At 39.6% G+C, this 24,381-nt stretch overlaps 1 protein-coding gene across 1 annotated transcript in view; it reads right to left on the bottom strand.

Annotated features, from left to right (window-relative positions):
• The window catches only part of LOC127353510 (zinc finger protein 469), a 184,827-nt gene extending 164,087 nt beyond the window's left edge, over window positions 1-20,740 (bottom strand). The window contains exons 1-2 of the mRNA XM_051382764.1: window positions 20,536-20,740; window positions 7,096-7,135 (exon numbers count right to left, since the gene is read on the bottom strand). The gene's annotated coding sequence lies outside the window, so the exon portion shown is untranslated. The remainder of the gene's footprint in view (window positions 1-7,095; window positions 7,136-20,535) is intronic.
• Window positions 20,741-24,381: the final 3,641 nt, after the last annotated feature.

The raw sequence follows: 24,381 nt of genomic DNA, 5'->3' as shown, positions 1-24,381 counted from the left end.
GAATGGCAAGGAATGTGAATCCTCCGATCCCTACTTCTGCCCTCACTGCTCTTGTAAATACAACTGTCAGGTTGATCTTCAATAACCTGAGACAAACCTGTGGTTTGACTGTTTATGCCAAGCAACACTGAAAAGCTCTAACGACTGCCAACTCCAAGCTCTACATGCCCTACTATAGGCAGAGCAGCAATATGCAATGAACCTGTTTACCCTCAGCTGCAGTAAAATCTTACTGATATCTCTGACACCAACATGTGCTAACTTAAGACTGCTATTCCAAGTCTAGCAGAAGTACCCCCACTCTCTCTTTCACACACACACACACACACACACACACACACACACACACACACACACACACACACACACACACACACACACACTTACTGTTTTCTTCATGTACTTCCTTTTCCCATCAGTCTAACTAAGATGACTGTTGGCATACAAACCTCCACCAGGGAAAAGAGACAGGATAAGAGATTTCTCTGAAACTGATCCTGTACTCTGATAGGTCTGTCCACAAAAACTATGACTGCAGCGAGACAAAGGCAGTTTAGTAAATCATAAGGCTGTATGTAGGTGCAAAAGAGTTTTGGATGCCTTTGGCAAGGTGGTTTAACTTTGATACTGATCTAAGAGCTATTGCTTACACAGTGATTCACTATGGCACAGTCTTGGCATGGCAGTCCCGATTAACCAAAGCATCGTCTTGGCACATTCTCCCTCTGCCTGGAAGTATTTGATTTGTTTATTCATTCTTCAAAACGGATATGATTTTTTAGTTAAATGTTCTTTTGCCAGATATTGCATACCTAAATGCGTGAGTAAAAACATTCCAGTTTAACAATTAATCTAGGGAGCAGTTTAAGTGTGCGATAGATGGAGTGGCACATACAGATGATACAAAATAGACTTCAGTTTAACACCATATTGCAAAGAACCATTTTGTGTTTCAGCATCTTGCTTCAATCAAAGGCAGACAGATTCCAATCATTGGCCAATAAATCCCTCTCTCTTAGGTCGGATATGCAAGCGGTGCCATTCATCAAGCAGACAGGGCAAATCCTACTGCAGTTTTAATTTGTAATTTTTCTGTATGCAACAGTGTAGACAAATGAATAACAGTGTTTTAATAAGTTTAACCAGAGACAAAGAACTAAAAAAAAATAAACCAAAAATGTGCTAAAATAAAACTAAATATCACGTGTAGCCAGGAATTAAAATCAAATATCATTCCAATGATAATGATTACCAACCTGAGCCAAATAAGAGTGTGGGTGTAGCTACAATGCAATGTAGACATCATTAGTAAATCATAAAATTGTTGAGCACTGTTGAGAGAAACCAGTGTGAATGGATAAAACAGCACTTGACTGTATGTGAATGTCTATGTATCTGTGTAACACTGACAGTATAGATACCTGTTATCCAGTGCCAGTGCTGTGATGGTGTTTCCATGGCACCCCAGGGGAACCAGCCCCCGCCAGAGCTCACAGCAACTCCAAAAGCAAAAACACATAAATAACAACACAAATCACCCAGTTCCCAGTATGCAGCAAACTTGCACAGCAACCACACCAAGCACAGCGAGGGAGACATGGGATCTGAGGATCTTGGAGCAAATCAAAACCAACACTCTCTTTCCTGGGAAGGTCCCAGGGCCTTTGTTATCTGCCTTCAAACCAGTATGATTCATCAGCTGTGTTATGGATGTTATTGTTGGCTGTGGGAAAAGTTCTTCTCATAACCCAGAAGTACAGCAGAGATAAATGCCCTGTATATCATTGTATCCCCATCCACCTAACATTTACGAGAAGTATTGGTGTTGATCATTTCATAACAGCTTGAGCAGGTGGAGCCTTCTCATTTTCTCAATGCTCTTGGGATGAAGCCACCACTCAAGAGCCTATACCCCCCCCCCTGCCCCCTCCCACAAAACAAACACAAAGAATGCCACATAGCTGTCAATCATTTTTACTGACCCGGCCTCTCATATCCCACAAACCCAATCATCAGTGATTGTCAGTCGGCAGGTCTACAAAGCCTGGTGTTTACCCCGTCTAGACAGACTAGGGGACTGGCAGCCATGGGCATCTGAGTAGTATATTGCACCCAGTTTAACCACAGATGAGAGCACCACTGTCATTTAACACCATAAATCAGCCCCTTGCACATAAACAGCCCATAAGGGTTGGGGTGTTAAGAAACCAATTTGAAGAGTAATCTGAAAACAAAGTTTCAAAGCATTCGAAGCTCGAAGAAGGAATTCCCTTTTGATCAAGCGCATTAGCGCACTTGATTCCTCAGGCTAAAGTGTGCAGTGCAATAAATCATCAAGCTGAAGCAACAATATAGTTTCTGTGGTTCCCATACCATGCATGTTAGCATGTTGGTTTGTTTTTCCAGCTCTGTGGATATGGTGGGACAAGGCAGAATTGTCTTGGAGCTCAAAATTAACTGAGGCACTGTATTAATCCTGTGCTGCTCCACACCAGCAAACATTGCACTAAGGTAGACATGGCTATATCACACAGTTATCTGGGCAAATGAGAATAGTTCTTGCTGTGGGTAAAGTGCTCTTCTCTCTAAAAAACAAATATTATTTCCCTTCTTTAACTGGCCAAGCACTGACAGAGACATACTGTACTAGGCCTGTCCTCAGTGTTTCCAGCTGAAACCTCACTCAGACCTCAATTTAACATGGCTTGCAGTGATGCCTGGAAAAAATTATGCCACCACACATATTATCATATTAATTACCACAGTGTATTTTCACTCACCAGGAGGAGAAAGAATCACAAAATAAAGAATCACAAAAATGAAAATGCTGTCTGACCAGAGGAATTTGTTTTTGCAGAAGTTAAGAAACAAAAAAAAGGAGAGAAACAGCCTTAAACAGTAAGAGAAGATTTTTCAAAATACCACATTTGCGAGGGGTTTTAGAAAAAAAAAAACTAATTGCAACATTAAGTTTGAACATCTGTTTGAAGACGGATTAACACGCTGAGCTATGTTGGTGCTTTTCAAGAACACCAGACTTCTCATACTAAATATAGGGCTGAGACTGTATATTTGGGATTCTGCAAATGTAGATACGGGCACTGGGAGGGGGAATAAACTTCTACACAGCTGTGACAAGTCCACTAAACAGTGGGGCTGCAGTTGCTGTGATCTGAACTGATAGCGTCTGTCCCGTCTATAGCCCCTCAACTGGAACCATTGCCCTATCACTAAAAGGAAGTGGACCTGTTATTGTTATGAACTCAAAGGTTTTGGGTGGTCCACATTTGGATACACAAACACATACATATATGATGAGAGAAAGCCAGAGATAGACAAGAGACAGCAGGCACAAGCAAATATTACTATACGAGACAGTTTGACACAAGCTTTCTGAACACCATCTCCTATGACAGCACAAAAAAAAATCTCTGCTTGTACTGACCTAGAAGGTCATGTAGTGCATTCACCCACTTGTACATATACAAAATGAATCTCTGGAATGCATTTTCCCATGTAACCAATGCAAACAATTTACAATGAAAGCATCTACACAGGCAAACTTATCAAGTGATGACTCACTGTTAAACACTACATACATCTATATGTCTATAAACACATGCACACACTTGCATATGGAGAGAGATAGGCATCAGCCACAGCCTTCCAGAGCAGTTTGTCAGTGGTTAATGTGAGCTGACACTGGCAGAGATTCATTATGGCTAGCATACAACACAGACCTGTCCAAACAACAACATGTTCAACCTCGCCCCAGAACGAAGGAGGACGGAGATAATCTCCGCACAAAAGACACAAAGCAGCGCACATTAGCTTGACAAATCTGAGAAAACACCAAGGTGCTGCTCTTAGCAGGACTTTGCCCAGCCTTTGGTTACTTTTCTCTTTAAGATTTTAACTCTAAAATCAGGCCCATTAGTAGCTTGGTAAAGTGTGTGTGGTTGCATTTAAGTGATCCACTCAAAGCTGTTTGGTTTTAGAGTTCACATTGTTCCATTTAAAATACAATCTATCAGCACCCTGCAGAGTGAAACATTACTATATCCAGTTACCAGGAGTGAAACTCTACACCTGAGAGGACACAGGTCTCACACATGCAGACAGAAAAACACTAACCCACCCTCAGACAGACTGAAAGAGACATGCTCATATCGGCTTTAACAAACCTTTACAGCAGTCCAGCTCCCATTTTGTCATGCCCACGCACACATGTGACACACACAAACACACATGCACATAGACAAATAGTGGCAATCAGTGGGTGGATGTCAGCCCCCAGACAGGAACTGCTCCCAGCATGCGTAACAGAGCTCATAAATCACTGCACACATTGGGGTAATGATCTGAGAAGGAGAGGTGAAACTCGCCTCTAAAATACAGAGCCCCTTTCAAAGACCACACCACAGCATTCAAAGCTCTGCCTCCTGTCTGGCAGTGCTATCATTAACGCGATTATCACTGTGCACGGCTTTGACGAAAAACTCAACACACTGAAGCAACGCACACATATACCAGATTGGACAAAGGTTGTGATTCTTTCAGCACTTCATTGGCAGCTTTGTTGCTCACTGCCCTACATGTGCTATCTGTTATTCAAATGTGAACCTTTAATATTTGAGCTCTGTGCCCAATGGCATAAAACCATTCACTACTATATCTTATCTAAGCTTTTTACTTATGAGTGTTGAAAGAAACAACTGGAATACTGTGAAGTTTCCACAAGAATTACAGTTTGAGTTCAGGTTAATCGAATCTTAATGGCAATCAAAAACTTTTATTTTTATTGCTGTTGGCGTTTGTAATGTGGTTATCAAATATATCTGGTGGAAATCACAGAACAAATAGCCAGGTTTCGCCTCATTTTTCTCAGATTTTTATGAGGAGGATAAACTTGTATATTAGATGATATGCCAAAGGAAAACATATATTTTGCAATGTAAATATGAACTGAAAGTATGGTCAAAATAACCAAATAATGGAAGAGTTAAAGTATCTGTAGGATTTCTCTTATCTCAAAACTTAATTTCCTTTTGTTCATTAATTTAAAAAAAAAAGCTCTGTTTAGCCTGATATAACACACCATTGAAGGTGATTTCCCTTATTTTATAGTTAAGGACATCTGTCCAATGTATAACAAACGTTGAGGCATTCCAAACTGCATCAAACTTCATTTCGGGAAAAAACTTAATTTAAGTATATTTCCTGAGGACAAAAACTAATTTTTTCAAAATCTTGATAACTAGTGAGGGAAATATTTCCTTCAAATGCTTTATATGCAGCTGGGCACTGTTGTTAATACTGTGTTCTGCAAACTGTGTGAGACAGACCTTGAGGCCTGAAGGAAGTAGATCCTGAAACTGATCTGAAATCTGGTGTTCATATTCTGCGGATTTCCTCCACGTTAATTTCATCAATTATGTATTTACCTGCAATCTGCAGCCTATCTGTTTTTTTGCAGATAGAGGGGCACATCCTACCTGGTAACAATTTAGAGATTCAGATTGATTAGCATACAAACAGCTCTTTGAGGGCTAATCATAAAATCGGATTCAAGGGTGAAGTTCAACAAGAGATCAGTTACCCATGACAGCATGTAAATGATTGTTTCCAAATACTTGCTAAGCAGAGCAATACAGCATCAATGTGTCTGTTTTTAAAACACATATAGAAGCTAAAAGCAGATTATATTACCTGTAAGTGAATCATCAGTGTATTTATCTAAACAATTTCATCATCACTACTATATCAGTGCTCCCTAGTGGCTGTGCCTGGAATCACAGACCACCACTAAAGAGCACTCAAGAGAGCAGTGGGGCTGTGTTGACAGTGTGAGAAACTGCCTGCTGGTAAAAGCCAACGCGAGCTTCACAAAAAAATCCCTGTGGCACATTCTGAGCAACACAAATTTGCTAGTCACTTACACTGAGCCCAATGGCAGAGTAAGAATGGAGTACGCTTGCATTACTTCCAGATCAAGATTCACAATAGTGCTTTGACAGTATTCCCATGGAATGGTCAAATCTGGAGAAAAAGAAAGCTCTGTGAGATACATTATGTTCCCATTCACAGGCTGGAAATTCATCTTTCCAAGAGGACTCTAGTAAGCTTCTACCCAATAAATCTTATATGCTCTGCTTACTCTGAGGACTCTCAAGACATGTCCTCTTTCCTCAGCTCTTTACATATGATTTGGAAATAAACCATGGTCAGAAAGGTATTATCCTGTCCTCTTTTTAACCTCAAACTAATACATTTTGCATTTGAAATGCTTCCTGTGCACATGTTGAGACATAAAGTTTCAAGTCTAGTCTAACGCCCTATTGCCTTTAATTGACAGTGACTGCTGAAGATTGACAAGAAAATGGTGGAGAGACAGAGGGGATGACATCAAAGGGCCACAGGTTGGAGATGAACCAATGGCTGCTGCAGCAAGGACTCAGCCTTCGAAGATGGAGCATCAGTTCTACTAGCTGACCTATCAGGACACATGGCCTCAAGTCAGTGTTACTGTTCTTCTTAGTCATTCTTTGTGAACATTGTTTTGCCAACTTTCCGCATTTCTTCCATGTGCATTCTCTCGCCGCTTCCCAACAATGTTGACATTGTGCAATAGAAGCTATCATTAACTTATAAATGGAGTCCACTAACATCTAAAAACGACCAGCACCCCACCAGGACACAAGTCCAACGAATCCAGCACAAAGTACAAAGTCATTACTTAAAGCTTGTGAAATGAACTGCTAGCTAAATACTGTCAGCTAGCTTCATCCAGACTCATGGGGCTGATCTGGCTGGCTGTTTGTATGTTACTTTGTTGGTTGGTGTTGCGCAGCAGCCGGTGCCAGATAATGTTCAGCTGTCTGGCTAACCTTGCTGGTTAACAGTATCGTCAGAAAAATATGATCTAAGTGGATATGTTAGTTAACTTCTTATTTCTTACCATACAGTGGAGATGCATGCATAAAGCATAAACATACATACAGAACTAAGGATAGTAAGCATGCAATGCAAAATAATATTTAGTTAAATAATTGCACTGCACTTACTGTTTGCGTTTCTGTATGAGTTGTAGCCTACCTCTTTCTGCAGCTGCTCTCTGCTGCTTGGTCACACTCTCCTATCAGTGACAAGAGTAGAAAAAAGACTCATTTGTTATACACTCAATGAAAGAATTACACACCACTGGCTCACTAAAGCACTCAATGAGTTTAATATGTAAAAAAAAAGAGACATACATAAACATCTGGATGAAAGACAAACACACACAACTGGAGAGCACCAAGGAAATTACCAATAAATAATCAATTAAAAGATCCCAACAAAGCAAGTTCCCCAATCCCAATGTCCCTTCCCACTCCATGAAAAAGCTGACCATGAAACAGTGATTGCTTCAGTGCAAGTGCCTCTTGGAAACACTTCAAAAGTCAAATAAAAAGCCTCAATATCTCTGGCGAGATAAACAATGCAACAATGCAAAACACTAATCAATCAGGAAACTGACAACAGAACAGCCCGGCCCAACTCTTGCAGTGGTAAGAAACAGTATACCAAACACTGGAATCATAAAAGGCTCATGTGTGGACATGCAGGATTCACAGAAACAGCTAATCGATACAAAAGCCAAAGATCGAAATGTTTTGGAATGATGAATGAGATGGCAACCACTCTGTGTCAATCAATGAGCTCCCACAAGAGGAGCCAATGAAAACACAGTGGCTTCAACTGTATCTGTACTTGCTATCAATTGGGGGAGGGACATGTGTTCTCAAGAAGGGCTCCAAACACTGTTTTCATTTATTCACGCATTTACTTCAAGACAATAACATATTCAGTAGAGCAATAAAAAGCAATATGATAACAGATGCCAGTGTTTTACAGCTCACTAAAACTGCAAAATATTTAGTAAAAGTCAGTTCTATTAAATAAAAAACAGCAGGATTCTGAGATTTGGAGACTTGCAAGGAAAGCATAGATGGTAATATCGCTCCAGCTGTACAGGCTTAACACACACAGAGCACTGAAGTTTCTGCTGCTCTGCTTATGTGCTGCTCACGCTGTGCCTCCTGTGTAGACACGGCGTTACTTGTGAGAGCATGCAAACTCCATTGAATCGGCCATGGGTTGAGGAACACAAAAAGTATGCCGTCCTCATAGCCTCCAGCAAAGAGTGATGTATTAGTGGAAATGCTGACAGTGACTCATATTACAGATCAGCTAGGCACCCCATCTCAATTCCAACTGAACTCATCCCAGCTGGATAGTGACAATCTGTGATTTATCTCTGCTTGAGTTTGAAAAGAAAATAAGAGCCATAAACAAGAAGCATATCTAAACTCAAACTATGAAGGATTTTCAATCGTATTTCTGAATCTTATTCGAATGACAAAGGTATGTGGCTTGTGGAGTTGGAATTAATATGCTCTTTTTCTCACTGGGGACTGGGGATTAAACAGTGGCTCAAAATGCAGCCTGATATTGAGCTGCATCTTGTTTTGGTCATAAAGCAAATCAAATTTAAGGTTAAAAAGTTAAGGCCAGTACTAGTATGTCTGCACAGACCCTAACACCAACTGGGAACTGTACACATATCACTTTTTCCGAAAGAATATCATCTGCTTGCACTTTTCTGATATGTGGTACTTTTCTATGAGAGGGATCCCCTCTGTGGACTGACTGCAAAGACTCTGCATAGAGATGGGGACACTATTCAGTCAACATGATGTTCATGTTTACAAGGGGACTCTAGGACATCTCAGTTTCTCAAGGTCTCTGACAATCTTGAGGAGAAAGCTACGGCTGTAGAATACAACAAACCACATATGGAAGGCATTGTGGGTAATTACAGTACAGTAGTTGAGACACTTATACAAGCTATGCAATATGTACACAGGAAAAGCCGCAGCGTGTATCTAGCTCTAAAAGAGGACGGGGGTGAATGAAAGCTGACAAACAAGGGTTAGGGTAAAAACATGCTTCTCTGTGCCAATAGCCAGAAATAATTAGTCTGAGAGACACATGAGACACATAAAGTAGATCACTAACAGGCGGAAATGACGACACAACAAAGATCTTACAGCCTTGTTGCTTAGGACTATCTGACTGATAAGAGTTTCACTGTATGGCGGATGGAAAGTGTCAAAGGTGAATGGTTAATTACTTCTAAAGTGTAGTGGGCTTTGTAAACACACAGTCATGTATGATCTTTATCTGATGGCCCACAACATGTTTGTGCATTGAAACATCAGGCGCTGTTTGTTTATAACCACTGTGGGCTTGCCATCTAAATATTCATAGAGGCAAATGGGTCCCCCTCCACAAAATGAGAGCTTTCCAGTCAGACCCTCTAGCTACACTGATTAAATCTAAATTCATAATGACAAGACAACTGCACATGCCACAGTACAAACACTATTCTTTATAGACTGTGTTCTGAAAAAGCATTATCTTGTTTCATACACATGGTTTGAATCGAGGTGCATTGGCTTTACTAAGTGTGTAGTAGTGGAAAGCTGTTATTTTCAAAGGCCCACGGGCCTCCTTTTTCAGGGTCCATGTACTGCACAATGTAACTTTTCCTGACCAAACATAGGGATGTATCTCTGGAACTGACAGAATAGATTGGGTTCAGCACAAACACTGGCTGCACACAAGGATGCACTGCTGCTCTGTAGCACCGTGCCAGTGCAGAATAGTGACACAAGCCAAAGAGACCGTAGCCAAATCCTCTGTAACACTTGGTTCTTATCAAATCATTGTGAATATTATTCTCAGGTTACCATGGCCTGTGAAGGCTGAAAGATATAGTCCTCAAACTTTTGTTTTTTTACACCCAAGTAACCAAATATCTTTAGTCTGCTTCAGTCCGTTTGGGTGACGGCGTTCACACGCTTGTCTCAGCTGGCTCCATAATTGCTGTGCATTGTTATCTGAGAATGGAGCTGTTCACTGAGCGGAAAGTTCTCTGAGCGAGTTCTTCAGGATTGCAATCAAAAATATATATGATATTCTCAGGGTTAACTATGTAACCTAACAAAACAGTAACAGGCAAAACAAAGAAAGCTGCACCAACAAATGTTCTGAATTATGAGAGAAAAAATTATTACAACAAAGAAAAGCATTGATTGTGAATTATGACTTGGGTATGCAACAGGTCTTTGCACCTCTCTCACACTTACCATCAACCCACAGAGAATTATGTAAAAGTATGTATAAATGATGAACAAAAAGATAATGTCCAACTGTCTCAAGGGCCGGACTCGAAGCAGTCAGCAACAATTTTTGAAAAAAACAAAACTCCCCAATCCAAAAAAGGATGCCACAAATCAAAATATGGCAATTGAAATTGATCTTCCGTGTAGGCCTCCGCTGAAGTTTGGGGTCTCCTTCACCACTGACGCCTCTGGCTTCCCACCACCACCAGGACAGCTAGCCAGAAAGACGGGCCAGATAAATTGCCAAACAGTTCATCTATCATTTCATCATACTGCAAGACGTTTTCAGTGGAAAAATTGGTGGTGAGACTGTTTTTGTGTGTCCATGAATGCCCGCAGCTGTTTTCCCCATTTCTCCTGCGCTTTTCCGACATAGATCATTTGGGCAGATGTACACTCCACCTGGGGTACCCCTTACAACCAAAGCTCCACGTGCTTGTTATGGATGTATGAAACATATCCTGTCTTTAAGAACAATCAGGTGAAGGGCTAACCCCAACCATACACCGAACCCTGAATTGATTCGAGCAACATATTGCCATCAAACACACCCTAATCGCTGGGTAATCCACCTTTCCCTGAGGCCTGACACAAATATATACAGTGTTAAATGGAAACACACATACTTACAATACCTCGTGTGTATGTAGTAGATGTTTACATATACATGTGGTGATCTCCCTAGAAGCATCTGTTCTGTGCATCCCCATGATCCAAATTTCTTTCATCAGTACCAAGCAAGCCCAAGGATGTGTCTGCCCAAATCCCGTTATTTTCCAGAGTCTGCCCTGCATGCCCCTCTATCCTCCCTAACAACCCTCATACTATCCCACCACCCACCTACCCACCGCTTCATCGGCAGGCTTCTGTGTCCCCTCTGCCGATGCATCAAGGGGGACTCCATGACTGTCTAAGTCCATTATAGATACTACAGCCCTGTGTGGGCTTGAGAAGCTTGGGGCCAGACATGTGGAAGCAATCACAGCAGAGAGAGATTAAATGATATATAGAACTAATAGAGAGATGGATCAGTAATGACCTAGATCTGATGTCTAATCAAAATACATTCACTCAGCATAAGCAGTGACTTCATAGGTCTGGGTGTATGTCTCAGAGTAGAGGCCGTGGTCAGTAATGACCTGGATCATATATCTTATCATAATACATTGATGTGATACTCCATTATGAGTATTTGCCAAAACTACTGTTCACAAAGAAAAATCTTAACACTACAAATAAGCAATCTTCCTAGCATATATAGATACTATAAAGCATTTGAAAGAGGTTAAATAGGAATAAATGAATAAGATGCCTAAATATTAAATGTGTATTTTTCCAGAAGCTAAATATTTGTATTACTTGAGCTTTGTATTACCTCTCAGTTAAATCACACATAATGTGAACAAGGCCAACAGGCCCACTCTCATGTCTGGCATACTCTTCAGAATGAATCTTTATCTTCGCATTCTTTCTTTATTAGCAGAAGAGCATTGCACCAAACATTCAGACAGCTACATAAATAGTGATAAAGTTTGGATAAACTGAATACATTTATCAATTTTGTTGCTTAAAATTTTAACAAAATGTTATATTTTGGGAAATATTTACTGAATAGAACACTGCGGTCTGTGGTTAGCTTAGCTTAGCATAAAGACTAGAAACTAAAAGTAAATCCGCAAACTTTACATTTTTACTATTTGTTTTTTGGGTGTACAGACAGGAGAGTGGTATCAGTCTTCTCATCTAACTCTTGGCAAGAAAGTAAATAAGCATAACATTTTGCATCACAAAATACTGAACTATTCTTTAAAACCTACATAGACTGATATGATATTGACAGGGGACTTGCAGATTTGATAGTGGATTGAGATTAAAAACAATGCAACCAGTACACACACCTAGAGGTACAAAATGTCTCTCAAGTTTTAAAGCCCTGTTACAGTTGTCAGACCAATCTGACATCAATGTCAGTTACTGTAATCGATTCATTCAAGAATTAAATCAATAAGATGTCTGTATTTTGCATGTACATTCAAGCCATGTGTCTACTTTGAATAATAAACCATAAAATTGAAATGAAAATCAGAAATCCATAAACCCACATTGTTAAAAACAGATATGAATGTGCATCAGAATACACAGATGTGGTTGTATTCAGATAATCAATTCATCAGTATGAAAAATGATCCTTCTGGCCAAGAACCCAGGCATATATTTGCACAGTTTCAAGGCAATTTTCATCCTAGAATACTTTGCTAGTGATATATTGAATGTGTATTTGGAAAATGTAATGAATTGTTATCCAACATCCACTTTCCTTTATCTTCATCTATTTCAGTTAGTTAGTATAGCAATGGGAATAGCACGGTAACAGTAAGAGAGTGAGTTATTTGAGAAATAAAACATATTTTGTGATTGCAATGCATGGTTGTCTATTGAGGCTATTGTTGAGGGAGAAGGAGAGCATCTTGTTGTTAACTGGTCTGAAATGATCTGTCTTTAGAAAAGGTAGTGGTGCACAGAAAAGAAATAAAAAATTGAACATATCTTAGCTTATCTTAGTTTCAACTGCAAGGTAGTTTTTCCTCCTCGCTAGACATGTAAATCAAACAAGGTAATAAATAAGCATGATGGAATATCCAGAATGAGTTTGTCAATACAACATTAACTTACTGCCTCAGAAATAATTAAAAAAAACATGACAGACATCAAATAAACAAGAAATAGGGCCTTGGCTTACAATAATCTCGACCAACCATAACAGAATGGAGGACAAGCTCATAAACAGGGCACAGTACTGACCAAAGGACAGTGTAGTAAAGTACAGTACACTATTCTGAGGAAAATGCCTTCCCTAGGAGAGAATTTCAGATTTTAAATAGCCTCTAATCTCAACAGTACTAGTACAGGTAAAAACATATCTTGAAACAATTTATGAAATACCGTCGGTGCTTCTGTTTTTAGATCAATAAATTCTTTCTGTTGATCCCTATTAACTACATGATGTGCAATAACAGGTTTTCTTTAGCCTTCTTACAAGAACTTTAGCTATTAGGTATGTGCACACAAGTGTGTCCTTAGCTGTAGGCTACAGCAATGTCTACACCACACCTGTGGGGGCTCCTGGAAAACAATTCAAAGAGTGGAAACATTCATGATCTTATATCTATGGTTTGTACAATATGTTTAATATGTTGAACATAGTTGGTTTATCTAGTGGTAAAGGAATCTCTGTGTGTGCTTTTGCATTATACATGTATATAATTGATTTTCATTATAAAGGTTATCCACATGAGTCTGTATATTGCCTCACCTGTGTTTGACTGCCCTGACAAACACATTGAGGTCAAAACTGGTCTATTATGTTTTTGGTATATTTTCTGTATATAATAATAATAAGGTTGATACAGTATACATACACTTTTCTTCGCTATCCAGGCAGTACTGTTACTTCAGAAATCAATTAGCCTACTAAGAATGTCAAGTGTGCGAGGTGTTAACTTTGTAAAGTTAATAAAACACCCATCAGTTCAAATAAACAGTCCCGCTCCGATGACCATCTGCCTCAGGAACAAGGGCCTTTGTCTTTTTCTTTTCCCCCCAGAAATGCCATACTTTCATTAAAGAAACAAATGATGTAAAATGACACAGATAAGAAATATGGAGACACACACACACACACACACACACACACACACACACACACACACACACACACACACACACACACACAGGATAATGCATAAATGCACATTCTCAGGAATCCAATGTCATGTTTCTGTCAATATATCCTCAGGTAGCACTATCTGCATCATAAACTAGGAATGTTTCTAAGCCAAAAGACAAAGATGAGCCATCTCAGTAATCTTCTCTCCTCATTCAACTCCTGCACACATTTGTTATCATCTCTTCGACAGCAATTGATACTTACACAACATCGATAACTGCTTTGGGACCAAATTTTTAGAAATGAGTTAAGCAATTACAATCTGAATGAATTATTGTCCACCTTCTGATTTCACCTCAGGATATATCCATCATTACTGAAATGGCAGGTTGTTAATCACTGATGCTTTTGTGCCTGCATGTTCAGTACTGTTGGGAAATAGAGAAGAAGAAGACAGGATAAGTGATGAGAGACAGACCATGCTCTATGTGGTACCACAGTTGGAAATATGGGTTAATGAAGATATTGGTGTGACATATGAGGTTCAATTGAGAATGTAATAAGAAATGTAATATGACTTAAGATTCTCCAGTGTTAGTAGAAATATTGTTGTATAAATAAACATGATTTAGAATACATCTTTCTTTATTTGATTCAGTTCATTTTAAATCAGTTTTGCAGGTTAACGACATCCCACAAATAAGTGAAAACAAGAATGCTAGTGAAAAATTTATGGAGGGGATATTTTAGAGGTTTGTCAAGTCAAGAGAGGAGAAAGTGCTTTAACCAATATTTCTACCAAACAATATAAACAATGAAACATGTTTGGCTCGCTCTCAAACTTGGTTAGAAAATAACATACACAAAAACAGGAAATCTTTCATGTGACCTTTAAGAATGTGTGTGTGTGCGTGTGTTTGTGTGTGCGTGTGTTTGTGTGTGTGTGTGTGTGTGTGTGTGTGTGTGTGTGTGTGTGTTTGTATTGTAACCAAACCCCCTTACCCACTGATCATGTGATCAAGTAGAGCTGAACCAGATGGTGGTGAATTAGTCTCAAAAATGAATGTGCTCTCTTGAGTCTCCCACACACACAAACACACACAAACACACACACACACACACACACACACACACACACACACACACACACACACACACACACACACACACACACACACACTTAACACCACCTATGGTATCACTTAAACCATTTACTGCAGAGCTTGAACACTTCAGTCACAAATTACCACAATAATAATCGACATTTTTCTCTTTAGTTTAGCTTTAGTGTACAATCCAATTCAAATGTAACAGTCTGTGGTCCATATGCACTGTGTTTCTGCTGGACCTTATAAAACTATCCCACTGATGCTCTGTTGCAATTTGCCCTTACAACAAACTGGCTGATGTTGATATTGTGTTGGGTTTTGTGAGTTCACTGCAGAGGTTTTGCTAATCCTTCAAGTGTACGTCTGATTTCTTCTTAGGCCTTCTGAGGGCCACTGCCAGCCACACTCACTTCATCATGTTACTCAGCAGTGACAACACGGCCTTTGGGTGTTTCCTGATCTTGTCTCTCAACTCCGTAATTGCACTAAACTATTGCTGAGCCAAGACACAGCTGGGTACAACAACATTCACCTCATTTTCCTGAGCTGAGTAGGGTTGAGCTGAGTGGTGCAGGCAGGGCGGATCCTCGAAATGAAAAGGTTCTTGTTCGGCACTGATTGCAAAGATAATTGTCAGAGCTGGAAGGCAATGAAGCCCCCTGCCATTTCTCCACTGTCCTCCTCCACTCCCCTTTCTTTATTTGCATGATAACTAAGGCATAACCCTGAAGCACTGACCCTTTTACAGCACTGGACCCTGATTAGACCTGAAGCTGGGTGGTTCGCATCACATCCTCCTCCCTGTGTTTCCTGTTTTTTAAGCTAAAAGAGTGCATAACTCGGATTTCTTTTAGTGTGAAAGATTTATTGAGAATCTGCTTCTAGTTTTCTCTTTGGTTTTGCAAAACACTTTCTGGAGGTTATTAAGGAAAGCAGAGGGAGTGACATGATGTGACGGGCTGCAGCAGGGCCATGAAGGTGCTGAGAAACAAACAGTATATGTTGGCCATTACCTTCAGGTCAAACAAACCCACTCTTGTGACTGACTACAAGTTTGAAAGTAATTATCTTAAACAACATCATATGAATAAATCTCCATTCTGCCACATAACATCAACTGATAGCAACATATAAGCTACATATAAACACATGTCAAGTACTGTCTGTGGGTCTTTGCCAGGAGAAATTGCTTGGGTGTGGAGAAGTGACTTATTTTAAACAGATAGAAGAAGAAGAAGAAGAAGAAGAAGAAGAAGAAGAAGAAGAAGAAGAAGAAGAAGAAGAAGAAGAACATAGTAATTAGCTATGAGAAATGGGAGTCACCACAGCAAGGCTGACCAAAACCTTCATTAACAGAAAATCCAAGGAATAGGTTGTGGCTGATTTTGTAAAAGCCAAAACACTATAGCAGTTTGTTCTATAATACTATTCCTCTAATGGTGCTTTTGGAAGAGCTTTCAGTAGATCAATGTGTTGTCTTTTGTTGCTTGACATACTACAGACCTTTTTCACAGCAGACACTTTGGCACATTATAGCAGGAAAGTACAGGTGTAATTGGTAACATTAAAAACAACTGCATTCCATTTATGTGAGCTATTTCAAAGGCCCTGGTGGTGCCTTTTGGCTCACTGTCATGACTTACTGGGACGTCGTTAAGGAAATTTGTTTCACCTGTGCTTTTCCTTTTCTGACAATTCAGTGTCCACCATGGAAAAGGCCTTTTGAACAGCTTATGTCCTAGGGCTGTATATTTTTGTTACTTCTGGATTAGAACCTGGAAGTTCTGATGTCACTCTCTGAAATAAAAACGTTTTAAAAGTAAGAAATATACCAAAAAATATATACTCACACACTGCACCGTGCAACACAAGAGCCAGTAATGTTACTGAACATCTGCCGTTGTGAAAGGTAAAATCATGCTCCCTATAATATAAAGTATGACGCCACTTTTTCAAACATCATTTCCACATTGTATCGAGCCAATGCAATATATGGAAACTATAACCAGGCCTCCTTCTTGTGAGCCCTTTCAAATTCATTATCTTTATCTGTCACTCTCACTCTCCCTCCCATCACTCCTCTCACTTTCCATTCGATACTATCACATGTGATAAGAAACAATTGGCTTATTAAAGAAAAAGAGCCTGAGCTGCACCAAATATATCTGTAAAGATTGATTGTGTCTATGATAAACCAATGGGAATTAAGTTGCCCTCAACTGATGTATAAATTACTTTACAACTTGTATTTGAAAAGTTAATTGGCTGACAATGACAACCTACCTAGCAGAGAATTGTAATGGTTGATTTGCTGTTATGAAAGTATGTCTGTGCTAAACATCTGTCTACTGTTGAGTAAACACCTGTCATAACTAGTATACATGTAAGTTTTGTGATGGTTGGTGGGCCTTTGATTACAATTTAGCCTAACTGAAATTATGTCGTAGATCTTTCGCTGTTTATCCTCCTCTTCATTATCTCCTTGTGTAACTCTTTCACCCCAATGAAATCTGTTTTAATCCATCTTTTCATCCAAAGATCCAGCTCTTTATCTTCTTCTAACACTTTGCTTGAGTCATACATGCTGAATCACTCCAATCTCTCCATGTCTTGGCTTTCTCTGAATGTGAAAACTCATTATCTCTCTCCATGCCGCTGTCATTTATCCAGGCTGTCTAGCCAGGAAAATGTTTAAAGACAGAATACGACTTTTCTGCCTCTTGTCCTCTTGTGACTTTGTTGGCAGGCTGTCTCGTGCAGACTGGGATTAGGTGAGGCAGTGAATGGCGTGGCTTGATACTCTGTGCTTATAGTACAGGGCATAACCCCAGAAAAAGACAGAGAGACTTCAGCTAAAACCAATAGGATGCAATGAGCTAACTTTATGAAGCCTCATAAACACAAAAAACAAACAATAAAACATGTCTCTCTCCCATACGTACACACTCGCAATGTAAATTAATGAGGCAGTCAGCCGAGCATGAGCGCTCACAGACACACACACACACACACACACACACACACACATAGTGACACTCTTGAATCTTGACAGGGTAATGCGTGAATATAACCAGAGATGGTGGGATGCAGTGTCAGACACTGGTTTTCAACAGATCCAGAAACCTCTGAGCCCTGTTTTCCTAGGCTGACCTCCTGGTACGGCTGGATTGGAGGAAAATATGCTCTGAGATATCAACCATTTATGGCTCCGTACAAAGCCTCAAACTGCATGCCACATCTGGCATAATCAATTCATAACCACAACAAGATAAGAGGAGGTAAATCAAACACAGCCTTGTTTAGAGCACTTACACTTCTACTCATTGATAAGCAAACTGGAGTTTCCTTTCATCACGTGAGAGCTCTCTGGCTCTAACAAACAAGCAGTCGTTCTCCCATGGAATCAGAGTCGGCCTCAGTCCAGACTGGACGACCTCTCTCAGTCCCTAATGTCTCTGAAACAAAGGACCATTCTGGCATGTTGTAACGCACAAAGTGTGAACAAAAATGCACTGCAAGATGCCATTTCCGTCTCAGACCTATGTTGTAAGAACAATACATGTCTCTCCAACTGAAGTTATCCTTTATCCTCCCTCATGCATATTTACACAGACGTTATCAATCTGGATTTTTCAGTAAGTTGTCATCTGCCATTTGCCAAAGAGCATTCCACGATAAGGATAGAGAAATAGCTCAGATGCAGTATCAGGTACTGCGCTCCAGGTACTGACAACCAGGTCAGTGTACTTTCTGCAAATGTAGCTTGCTATTCATTTTAGTACTGCATGAAAGTCTTCCTTGGAATCTAATTATAGGGACAGAGGCAGTGTTGATTAAGTTTCCTGCAGCTTACAGTAAACACTATAGGATTTCAATAATGTGTAATGAAATTTGCTCGTAACAGGATTCAATGCTAATAAAATGTGTTACAGTCACTTGCTCAAGCAGACCACAGAGCTCATTGTATAAATGCCTCGGGTTCAGACACTTAATATCTGCAAGGAAGATTTTATGTTTATGCCGCTGTGGCTCATAAAACAAGCATGGCCTCCCACCCATACCACAAAAGTACACGCACCAAACACTGATAATATTTCCATCAAATAAATCAGGTCATGTCTAGTTTGGAAGTTATAAAAAATAAAAGTGAATCCTCCCCCATACCTCATAAACTGTGCACAGGTAGAGATTCCTAAAGCCTTCAATGAGGTGCATGGGTTATAGACCAAAACAGGAGACTATTATGGTCGAAGGTGACTCACTTTCCTGCCTTTAATTAAGTTTATTATTATTCATATAGTCCATGAGATAGATAATTCCTCTGCCTTGTTGCAGCAGTCCACCAGGCCGGAACGAAAGCAACCAATTCGAGCCAAAAAGGTTTTTGTTGAGACTCATTCCAAGGTCGTCAAATACTGACGCTGGGAATGAGACTCAACAATCAACCATCTTTATGCCACCAACCCAAAGCGTCTTTACATCTTTCTCAACTCTGATTGGTTGTTTTCGTCCAGGGCCCTAGTGGATCCTTGCAAATGCCATTAGAGGCACTAGAACGAGCCAGAGGAACCAGATTTTTCCAGAGATGATCTGTTTCATGAATTACTGTCAGGATATAGTGAAAGTTTCAGCCAATATGAGAAAAGGGTATTTTCATAAAAGTCACCTACCACAGCTTTAAGGGTGTAAAAAGGAATTCCAGTTGGTCACCACTAATAAATGACTTTATGTGAACAGATCATTAGTTCATACATTAATTTCTATGTGGTAAACAGGTAATGTATGTAACTATATTTATATTTATTATGTAAATGTTGCTGATGGCCAGTTTCATACAAAAAAGCTTCATATTTTTATGACAGCCTACTGCTTTCAGAGAGGCTGAGAAAATATAGTTTGACATGAAGTCTTATGTAACTGAAACACAGCTAACTTGATCTCTTAATGTATGAAATAACTGTGAATTAACATCCCTTAACTGATGATCTATTAAGTGTGAACTAGTCACGTAAAGTCGTATTGAATTGATCATTTGTTAGTGGTAAGCAGCAGGAATTCATGATACATCCTGTATCTATTAATGCATTAAATCACCATGAGTCATGCACCAGTTAAAGCATTACTTAAGTAGCTTATGTTTAGTGCTTTCATTATAAAGTGCTTTTCTGAAATCTTCACACCCTTCTTTTATATTTTACTACACAGTTAAAGGGGGATCGTTGGCATGATGCACTTGCTTCCCTCTTCACTTTAAGACATTTGGTAAGCTGCCAGCTGAGGCACATAACTGCGCAAAGTCTACCACAGCTAATGGACTGGGTTTGCTTTAATGTGAATACCGGCGGTCCAACTATAAGAAAAAATGACAACGAGAGAGGGGACGTCAGAAAGCACCTGGTGAGCCCGTCAAAGGCAGTTACCCCCCCCCGCCCCCCCACTCACGTCATCACGTCTTTAGTTCACCTTTAGTTCATCGACGTAAAGCGCATTTCAATTAACAACGCAGGCGGCCAGTAAAATGTCCACTTACCTTCGACGCTGAGATTAGAGGCGTTCAGTCGGAGGTCGAAGCTTTCAACTTGTGCAGTTTGTTTTTTAACAAACTCTTTGACCAGGAAGCATTTTGTAGCCGTTGTCTGGATGAGTTGGTACCCCTCCTCTCACACATCTGGCCCCTTAACTTGCAGGAGTACCTCCCATCCACGCAGCTTCAGCTGTGCTCAGCGCACCCACTTCTCACAGTTTACACTACTTCTCATGAAAGGAGTCCACTGCTGGTTAGGACTGAATTATGATATCTTTGAAGCTTCAGTTAAAGGTCCAGTGTGTAACATTAAAGGAGGATCTGTTGGCAGAAATGAAATATTATATGCGCTGGGGAGCAGTGAAATATATGAGATTAAATTAGCAGTTTAAATAAATTATGTAGTATCTTGCTGGTAGCTCAGTTTCATTCATGTTCGAGTAGTGAATCAAGTTAAATTACCTTTTTTTTGTGCCTTTTTTTGTGGATAATACAAACCATATTGGGCCTTAAAAGGAGTTTTTATTTTACCGTTGCTTCTCTACTTTAATTGAACTTGCACATTGCAAATTTCTTTTATGTGTCATACTACAAACTTGCACATTCCCAGGATAATATTTTGCACATTACTGCATAAACTGTACAGCTCTTCATTCATTTATTTATATTGTATATCTTTATTGTCTCTATTTAATCTTCATTTATATTTTTCTATGTTTATTGTTATGCACCAATATACTAAGACAGTTTCCTCGTTTGTGAAAACCTACTTGGCAATAAAAAAGCCCCATTTCTGATTCTGATTTGACCAGCCCTGTACCCCTTTGCTTTCATCCTGACTGTAGTGAAGCTCAGGCAATGAATCGACCAGGCAACCACCACCACACACTTGACCTTCATATAGTGCAAAAGGGTGTGTGTTGCTCAGTGCTCGTACGGTGACAGCATCATCATGGATAAACCTCCCAAATCTAAACCTGAGGAAGAATCAACCTGGCCATACTGAAGCAAATACATGACACTAAATAGCTCCATTGGCAAAATGTGTGTTTTTACTTGTGAGCTACAATATGCTTGCACTTTTCCCATGAATAGCATTGTTTTAGTTTATGTTTGAGTTGTATTTTGTTATAATAATTATACAATTTTATCTTTTTTTTCCAAAGTAGTTTGAACTACTTTTCCTAAGTTTCCTTACGTTTCTACCTTGGCTAACTTTGCTGTAGTAGCATGTAAAGCTATACTTCCCAACACTGATAATATTCATATAATATTAATATTCATAATATGTTTTCATTAGTGTATAATCACCTGAAAATAAGAATTGCTGTGTTTTCATTACCTTAGAATGAGCTGGTTTTATCTACAGAGGGAGCCAGTCCTCTTCCATGAAGGCTGCCATGTTTCTACAGTAGCCCATAACTGACAAACTAAACACTGGCTCTAGATAAGGCCTTTCACATTTTTTGCAAGTTTCACAGACATCGTAGTTTCTCCTACACGCTTGCAAGGTTGAGCTGTATTCAAATAGTTGCAATCTGAAACTTCACCACTAGATGGGACTGAACCCTCCACACTGGTCCCTTAGAACAAACTAAATGGAGCTTACATGCTTTGTGAACATGTGTGGTTGACATTATTAGGTGAATATAACTGAAAACACCAGACAACTTAAGAAAACTAACTGATGCATTAAAGCAATAAACTAAGTAGGTTTACAAATTAGTTATTATTATTACCAGAGGTAAGTATACTTTATTTTACTTTGCTTAAGTAGTCTATTGTCATTTTATAATATTTGGGTTTTAAAAGTTACTGTATAATAGTTATACTTCACTATAGTACATATATCTATGTACTACTCCGTTACAGCACTGCTGAACATGATCACCCCCATGGTGCCCCTGTGTTTAAAAAAAACACAGCAAAGTGCTCTAATGGATGCCTTTATAGTAGATAAAATGTGCTCTCCAGTGGACGAACAGAAAACATGATGCAGTGCCATATAGGCTGCCCTACATGCAGTGCCTCTAAATGGTTAAATAGTATTTTTATTACAAATGTGTTGTAGTTATACTTTAAATCTGAGTCACATTATAAAACAAATTTAATCTTAACAAGGATTTGGTACTGTTTCACCATAAATGCATCATGACTTTGTGCACTGCATGCAGCTGGTGCCCTTTTTAGTTTTTCCTTCAGGTGAGTGGCAGGGGTGAAAAAATGTACCTCAGCACAGTGTGCAGTATTTACATGTACTTCTACCACATTATGTTGTTGTGTCAAGCTGCTCTGTAAAAAGAGGAACTTTGTCAGATTCACAATATCAGTCTCAGTTGTGAGTTAAATCAAATAAATAGATATCAATACATTTAAATGTCAGTTGCCTGGTTTCTAGATTTGGAATAAATACATCTTCCAGTAAAATCTAAACCAAACTGTATTCTTGGAATAATTAATAATAAGTATTCTTCCTTCCATTCTTAGAGGACTTCCTGGATCACCCTCCCTAACTCTCTATTATATTATTTGTACTGCTGATATTTAGATATTTACTGATGTAAAAAACAAAAACAAAGGAGAACTTAACAGAGTAATATATAATATATATATGCAAAGCAAAAAGCCAAAAATGATCAAGAACAAAACCAAAAAGGTAGTTAAATTACTGACTATGCTGCTGTTGAACCCCCATAATTTAATGTCTATAAAGTTAAACACTGCTCGCATGCAAAAGTAAACAATAAAAAGACAGAGATGTTTCTACAGGCAAAGTTTGCATGCCTTTCTCGTGACCTTCTTCAGTAAGTGAGAAATAAATAAAAAAAAAATTGTATACGCTGTAAACCATGACATGAATGCTCCAGTGTAATTTGTCCATTGGCGCGAGAAAGATAAATCCTGGCAGTGGGAGACTTTGTTTCCCTAAGATTAACAATTGCTGATTTATGATCCTGGAGAAACATCATGTTTGGACATTTTTGCTCCAACAAACATGTTCACTCAACTTTACACATCCTGAGATAACTACGCCGGCCTTGTAAAAAGTTTGAGCGGGGGAAGATAGGCAGTCAATGCAAAAGCCAGGCGAGCAGCAGAGGTTGGTACTTGCGTGTTGTAGCAGAGCTGCGTCACTGCTGGAGAACACAGAGCTGCTGAGAGAAGGAAGGGGAAAAAACACGTCTTTTGGTCTCAGTCTATCACTCCACTCCTTCCCCCCAAGCATGCATTCTGCTTCCAAACAATCTCATCTCTCCATCTATCATTCATTTCTGTTTTCAGCAGGTTATCTTAGGGGGTAGCCTGAGAGAGAGCCCATCACTATGGTAACCACTCCAGCTCCTGGATGGAGCCCAAAGTTGTAAAAGTGAAGAAAAGAAGGCCGTTTGGAGCAGGTTCTGTTCCCTTACAAGCCCATGGTTAATGGAGGGTTCACTGGGGGGGGAGACAGTTGTCTAAGCCAACATTTGAACTTGGCTATGATTATTTCAGAAGGAATGGGCCCACCAGTATATCCCACTAGTTTAGCTCAGCTTAGTGTATCATTTTACGGAGGAGTAAATTGACTTTAATGCTGTTTCCAAAGGAGACAGAGGAAAACACAAGTTGAGTGGGAGAAGAGGACTACGTAGGAGAGGCGGTGAGCAGAATGGACAAGATGAAGGAGCAGTGTAAAAGGGGTCAGAGACAGCAACAACAGACCGAAAGGAAACAAGAGGAAGCAGCCAAGACCGTGGATGTTGTTTTATCAAGTTCATTTTGTCGCCTGGTTCTTTCCTACACTCCAAAATACACTATTACATCACACTGAGCATGGGAAACTTCCCCAAACCAACACACAGCCTTAGAGTG

The sequence above is a fragment of the Dicentrarchus labrax genome, unplaced genomic scaffold (assembly GCF_905237075.1).
Source record: "Dicentrarchus labrax unplaced genomic scaffold, dlabrax2021, whole genome shotgun sequence".
Classification (NCBI taxonomy): domain Eukaryota; kingdom Metazoa; phylum Chordata; class Actinopteri; family Moronidae; genus Dicentrarchus; species Dicentrarchus labrax.
The sequence above is the reverse complement of the archived record's forward strand: the minus strand, read 5'-3'. Positions and strand labels throughout refer to the sequence as shown.